This window comes from Vigna radiata, chromosome 4 (genome assembly GCF_000741045.1).
Source record: "Vigna radiata var. radiata cultivar VC1973A chromosome 4, Vradiata_ver6, whole genome shotgun sequence".
In the NCBI taxonomy this organism is placed as follows: domain Eukaryota; kingdom Viridiplantae; phylum Streptophyta; class Magnoliopsida; order Fabales; family Fabaceae; genus Vigna; species Vigna radiata.
The window spans coordinates 10,765,134-10,772,357 of record NC_028354.1 but is presented as its reverse complement, the minus strand read 5'-3'; positions in this window follow the sequence as shown (position 1 = coordinate 10,772,357).

Genomic DNA, 7,224 nt, shown 5'->3' with positions numbered 1-7,224 from the left:
CTATAAATTTGGCTAATCTTTTTTATTTTAGTAATTATTATAATATTGTTTTAAATTTTGTATTTTTATATTTTATTATTGTAAATATAACTGTTGATGATATCGTTTGTGACACATTCTATATAGGAAATGCTTTTTATATATAAAAATCTTACTAATATTTTGTAATAACTATTATAATGTTTAATTTTTAAATTTTTTTTCATTATTTTAGTATATACAGTATTACCTGTTTTTCTATTATAACATAGCTCGTATTATTTATTTTATTATTTATAAAAGAACTACCAAACCATAAATAACTACGAACTGTACTCGTGCAATGGATGTTTAAAAATATATTTATTTATTATATTAATTTGATGTTGTAATAATATAATTATATCATTTTAAAAATTTAAATGATAATATTTTGATTATTTTTTTGACAATAATGTATTTAATTATTTTTATATTTATAAAAATATTCTATATAATTGTAAGATCCTCAAAAATTTTGTATTAAACGTGGTACGTTGTTTTAAATAATGATATTCTATTATTTTATTTCAAAAATATTGAAAGTATAAATAAATTTTTTATCTTAGAGTTTCGTTATTTAAGAAACTTTATTTCTTTAAAAACTTCTTTCTTTAAATTTTTTTTGTTTTCTTTCTAGAAATCCTAATTCTCTATCCATTTATGGAAAGATTAAGGACCGCTTGAGGGTTCATTTAGACGAGATCTTCATGTCTAGCCAATTGATTTCAACTATAAAGTAAGTCGATTTCTACCTTTTTCTTTAAAGTTTGATGTCTTTGCGTGTAGGGGTTTTCTTTACTTTTTTTATGTCTAAGTCTTCTTCAAGACTCTTTGTTGATTAGTGTTATTAAGGGTATACTTTGATCAAATTGCCATGAATTGTAGGGGCAAATATAGATATTGAAGTCGTAGGAGAAATTTTAGAGTTCTTGAAACTATCAAAGCATCAACTATATAAGGGAAGCTAGTTTGTTTGGTTTTGGATTTGTTATGCATGTGATATTTGATGTTTGTATGATGATGTGATGATTGATTTATGAACTTTAATTAAATCGTGAAATTTGGTATGTTGGGTTTAGGGTTTAGGGTTTAATTAAATTGAGAACTAATGTATGTTGGGGTGTTTGGTTTATTGTTGTTAAAATTTGTTTATTGATGGATTTGTGAATGTGGATTTAGTGAGTTTGAGCTGATATGTTTTTACAGAACTTGGGTAAGAAATAAAGTAGTAAAAGGGTGAGTTTTGGACAAAAAAATTGAGTTTTTAACAAGTAAGAATATGAGATCATGGTTTAAGGGGAAGTTTACAGTTTTTGGAATTGTCTTGGGCTCATTTAGCGCCTATTTGGTCTTTTATTGTACAAAAATATGGTAGATTGTCTGGGTAAGAGAGCATCTAGTAAGGGGTCGTCTAGTAAGAGATCGTATTGGTAAGAGTCGTCTAATAAGGAGTCGTCTGGTAAGAGATCGTTTAGCAAGGAGTAGTCTGGTAAGAGATCGTCTAATAAGGGGTCATCTGGTAAAAGATTGACTAGTAAGTAGTCTGGTGCGGAGTTGTCTAACAGAAACTATGTTGTGGGGAATCTCGAATTTAGGGTTTCAGACATTCGTTTTGGACGTTCTTTAGGTCGTTTTGGGGGTTTTAGACCCTTCCAGAGCTTTTGGTGAGGGTTTTAAGGCTATTTTTCATGTCTAGTGTGGGACTCAAGCTACCATGAAGAAAAATGTACTATTGTGTAATTATTATTTCCAAATTTTTATAAATGATTTTATACTTGGAACACCTTGAGTATGTGATGATAATGATGATGATTATGAGGTGATTAATGGAGATGTGTATACATATATTTATGATTTGTGAACCTGTTTATGGGTATGTTTATGGTTGATGAATATGATGATGATGAGTATGTTGTGAGAATGATAGATGGGTGATGTGAGAGGAATCTTAAGGAATGATTATATGAGAGTTGTGGTGACTGCTTAATAGTGAGACTTTGAAGAGAAAATATCCTGATATTCTACTAATCATTCAACTCATGTAGAGTGAATGGGGTGATGGAGAAAATGATAGGAGGTTTTTACCCTAGCCCTTTGTCGTGTAAGGGAAGACTAAACTCATGGGGAAGTAGGTCATTTGACCCTCATTTATGACTCTACAGAGTATAAATACTAGCATGGGTGCAAAAAAATCTGCACTCGTTGATATCCGCAGATAAAATCTGCGACGGATAGTTGATACCCATGGATATTTACTACCCGCAACCTGTGGGTAGCGGATATTTTAATACTTGCTTATAAACGGGTCGGGTGTGTATTATGCTATTCGTACCCGAGATATCCGCTACCCGCAAAAAATAAAAATAAAGATTTAATTTATATTTTATTAAGTTAAATTTAATTAAAATTAACATTAATTTATATTTTACAAGGTTAAATTTAATTAAAATTGAATTTAATTTATATTTAATATTATTTATATTATATTTTATATATTTTTTATAATTCTATTTAAATTTTATTTTAATAACTTATAAACAAATATTTTTTTTTAATATTTGCGGGTATTCACGAATATCCGCGGGTATCCGTGAATTTTAAAATACCCGCGGATATTTTTTACGGGTATCTGTGCGAGTAGCGGGTCGGGTTGCAGGTAGGCATTATCCGTGCCTGACCCGACCCGTTGTCATCCTTAGTTAAGTTGTGATATGATTAAGTGTGTGATGAGTTGTTGTGAATGTTGAGATATGATTTCCCATATCAAATTGTAATATGTTGATTTATTTGTATACTAGTTTACCCTTACTTTTGTGTTGTATGCCTCTTTGTGCTATAATCTCTTTGGCAATCATCATCGTTTAGTGTGAGCAGAGGATGTTTTAGGTGTCAGCCCGTCGTTAACTGAGCAAGAGAGTATACGCTGTTGTTGAAGCTACCAAATTAATACTATTGTTGGAAGTCCCACATCGAATAGAGATAAGGTCAGTTCATAATATATAAGTGGGTGTAAACCCCACCTTACAAGCTGGTTTTGTGTGGTTGAGTAAGGCTTAAAGTCCACTTCTAACATGGTATCAGAGTCGTCGTTAAAGCCTATCCTAGCGATATTTGTTGTTTGTTAGGCATATTGTTCCACCCGCTATCGGGCCGTTATTGGACCACCCATTAATGTCTAGTCCCACGCTTGAGATGTATATACCTCGATGTGAAGGGGGTGTGTTAGAAGTCTCACATCGACTAGAGATAAGGCCAATTCATAGCATATAAGTGGGTGCAAACCTCACCTTACAAATTGGTTTGTGAGGTTGGGTTAGGCTTAAAGTCCACTTCTAACAACTACTTTACACGGTAACTTCAGTATTGCCATGTTAGTAATCAAGAAAGTGGATAGGGTTAAAGTAACCCTAAGTCGTTTCCCAACGAACACGTAATTGCTTTTCAATATTTGACTCTTACGAAGGCTTTGAAAAAGTTAGTGAATGCTATGCAATGCTTAAAAATAAGAATGAAAATATAGCCTAATGAACTTGATGTTCAAGAATGTTGTGAGTTTAAGTGAAGAACAAATGAGAAACTTTGAAGCAACTATAATAAAATAGACTAATTCCACTATTTTTCCAAGATAGATTCATCATCGATTATCCACAAATCATTGTTCAATTGATTATTGTTTGAGTTTCAAATTAATTAAAGTATATTCTCACTTGAGGGCGATCATACAATTAACCAAAGTAGATTCTCAATCAAATGTAAGACCTTCCTATATTATTCACAATGAATTCAATCAAAATACATTCTCAGTCAAATCCTATTGTATTTAATCATGTCTATTCTTATATCCCTTGACCAAATTAAAATATATTTAATCAAAGTAAATTCTCAATTAATTACAGTTGAAAATCTTACCACCAATCAAAGTACATTATTAATTAGTAGTAAGAACACGTTTAATCATATGAAGGTTCCTAAACTCAATCAAAGTAAATTATCATTAAAACATAGAAAACCTTGAACTCATATGATTAACATGCATGTAGATTCAAACACCTTATGATGCAAAAATAATTACTTTTAACATTATTGAGAGATGAAAGACATAGAAGAAGAATAACTAAAATCAATAATCATAAGAAACAAATTCATTAATTCAACTTAACCTCGGAATCCATAATGAAATTACAATGGAGTAGCCTTAAAAGCTTAGCCCTCCATGAATGGAGTATAATACATGATAAAATAAAAGTGAGAGGAGTGGTGAATGATGGCTTCCATTGGAAGAGTCTGAGTGAATGAATGAGTTATGATTTCTTCCTCCCCTAAGTCTCTTTATATAAACTTTATTGGACTTGGACTCTAAGTATTATGTTGATAAGACATTTTCTGTTGGTATATTTTCATATTAAATTAATTATCTTAAAAATATCAACTGAATTATCTATTTCATTAATGTCCTTCTTAAGTTTTCAAAATTACATAAAAGCTCCTAAAAGTTCCCTTAATTTCTTTTTTTTTCTAATTGTAATTTAGTTCCTTAGTTGACCAGAATTTGGTTATTTTATCAGATAAAATCAGTCAATTAGGGACTGCCACATGGCAACCCCTTCCCCACCCAAAAGTAGGATTTTAGATTAGGAAAAGGCTTCTATGGGGGAATGCGACTTCCTTACACCGAGAAACGATGGTACTAGAGCTCTCACGTGTTGGGGGTTCGGATGTAAGGCTTCTTTATACCATGTGTTAATGTCACATGTCAATACCACGTATAAATATGTCATTCAATTTTAATTTTCATTAATTTTATTTAATTTAATCTCAATTTTTGTTAATTTTAATCAATTTAGTCTCAATTGTATATCTTTTTAAATTGAAACCAAATTTAAATTTTATTAAATATTTATTTAATTATTTTTAAATTAATTCTAATTATATTATTGGAATATAATTATTATATTTATGTTTAAATTTTTATTAGTAAAAAATAGAGTTAAAGTTGATTTAAAAATAATGAAAAAAATTCTTCTAATTTTAAAATTAATAAAGAATTTTCTTTTTAATTTTAAAAATAAATTAGAATTTTACTTTTAATTTTAAAAATAAATTAAAACTTTCCTTCTAATTTTTGAATTTTTCTTATAATTTTAAAAATAATAATGATTTTAATTCTAATTTTAAAAATAATGATGATTTGTCTTCTAATTTTAAAAATAATTATGATTTTTTTTTAATTTTAAAAATAATGATGAATTTTCTTTTAATTTTAAAAATAGTGATATAATTTGTATCTAAAATTAAAAACAAAATAACAAAATTTGAAATTAAATTAAATATTTTACAATGATTTGAGTTATGCTGCTGACACTCAGTGCTAACTCGACACCTTATATAGACTGATTTATCTTCCATAAGAACTTAGATGACAAAAAGACAAAATTAAACCTAATTTACTAAAATAAATAAGATATTAAACATATAGGAAATAATGGTTCGCATCAAACAAAATCTACAAAAATAGACAAAAAGATGTTTAAGAATTGAAGAAATGTTAATTAAAAGAACAAAAAAATGAACGAAAAAGCTGTTTAGATAAAAGAAGAGTCTATATTTAGTGTGAATGAAGGAGAAAAATCTTCTGAAACACAAATTTTACTGAAGAAAAAGGCAAAACTTGAATGCAATTAAAATTTTCAAACACACAGAAAATGAGCTTTAAAGACGAAATAAAGGAACTTCAAAGACAATAAAAAAATCTTAAAAGAAAAACAAAACAAAACTTCAATACCTTTAATATTCAGACCTAAAAGAAGAACAGAAGAACAGAATCTGGTTAAATGAAAAATATTGAATGCAAATGTTGATTAAAGTAAAAAAATAAAATAGATTTACAGAAAAAAATAATAATGGGGGAAGGAGAGAGTAAAAAAAGAAAGGAAGAAAGAAAAGGGCTCATATCAAGTGTAAATTTTGAAAGCCGTCACTGAGGAAAACCAAATTCAATTTGTGAAGATGAGATACCAAAGCCGAAACCTTTGAAGCAAGGAGATGGCGGCACCTTCTTCAATAATGGAATTAGGGTTCCCACTCAAGCCTCTCTCTTTCTAATCACTGCCCAAGTTATTTTTCGGCATAACAGCTCAACTTAAATAGAGTTGCGGTTTCTAAGCTATATATATATATATATATATATATATATATATATATATATATATATATATATATATATATATATATATATATATGTATATGAGGCTTCAATATTTCTTATTGTTGTCATTAGCTTTTTCTATTATGCTTTTCCTTTCTTAATTATTATCTTTAAAAATATATTTATTTTTTTAATATATAATTATTTAGCTTGTAATTAATAAATTAAAGTATTTGTTTCTTAAATTTGGTTAATATTGTATATGTAAACTAGTTTAGTTTATAATAATTTTCTATAGAAATATTTATTCAAATAACTTTCAGCAATAAATTTAATTTAATATTCATAACTATAATTATTTTGAATTAATAAAAAAAATATTTATTTTTATTATGTTATCGTTGTAAATGATATTATAATTGAATTTATTTTAAATATATATTTTTTATTATCTTTATCTTGATGTAAAATCTAAAACATTATAAATAAAGTTATTTTAATTTAATATTATATACATATTATAATTATTTTAACATTATGCATATTATTTTATATTTAATGTATAATCATAGTAATATTATATATATAGTAACCTGTTTATAATTTTAGGATTAATGCTATAAGTGTTTTTAATAGTTTTTAATTTATATATTTGAACTAAAACTTTTATATATTTTTAATAATTTTAAAATTGTACCTATAATTTTAGAATTAATATTAAGATATATTTTTATTAATTTTAAAATTATAGGTATAATTATAAAACTAATTTTAAAATTAATGGTTATATGTATTTTTAATAGTTATAATTAGATATAGGTTTATATAGTTTTGTTAAAACGATTAATTTTCTCTTCAAAGCCTCTGGAATGAGATCAAGGTAATTTTCCTATGTTTTCTTTTCTATTTAGCTTTATTCAAGTCTTGTATTTTAAAGACTTATTCTTAAAGACTAAGTTGATCAAGTGAAGTGAAGTAATTCAGATGTTGTTTTATATCTTCTTTTTATTACTTATTTTGAAAATAACACTATCAGTTAGGGATGACAATGAGTCGGA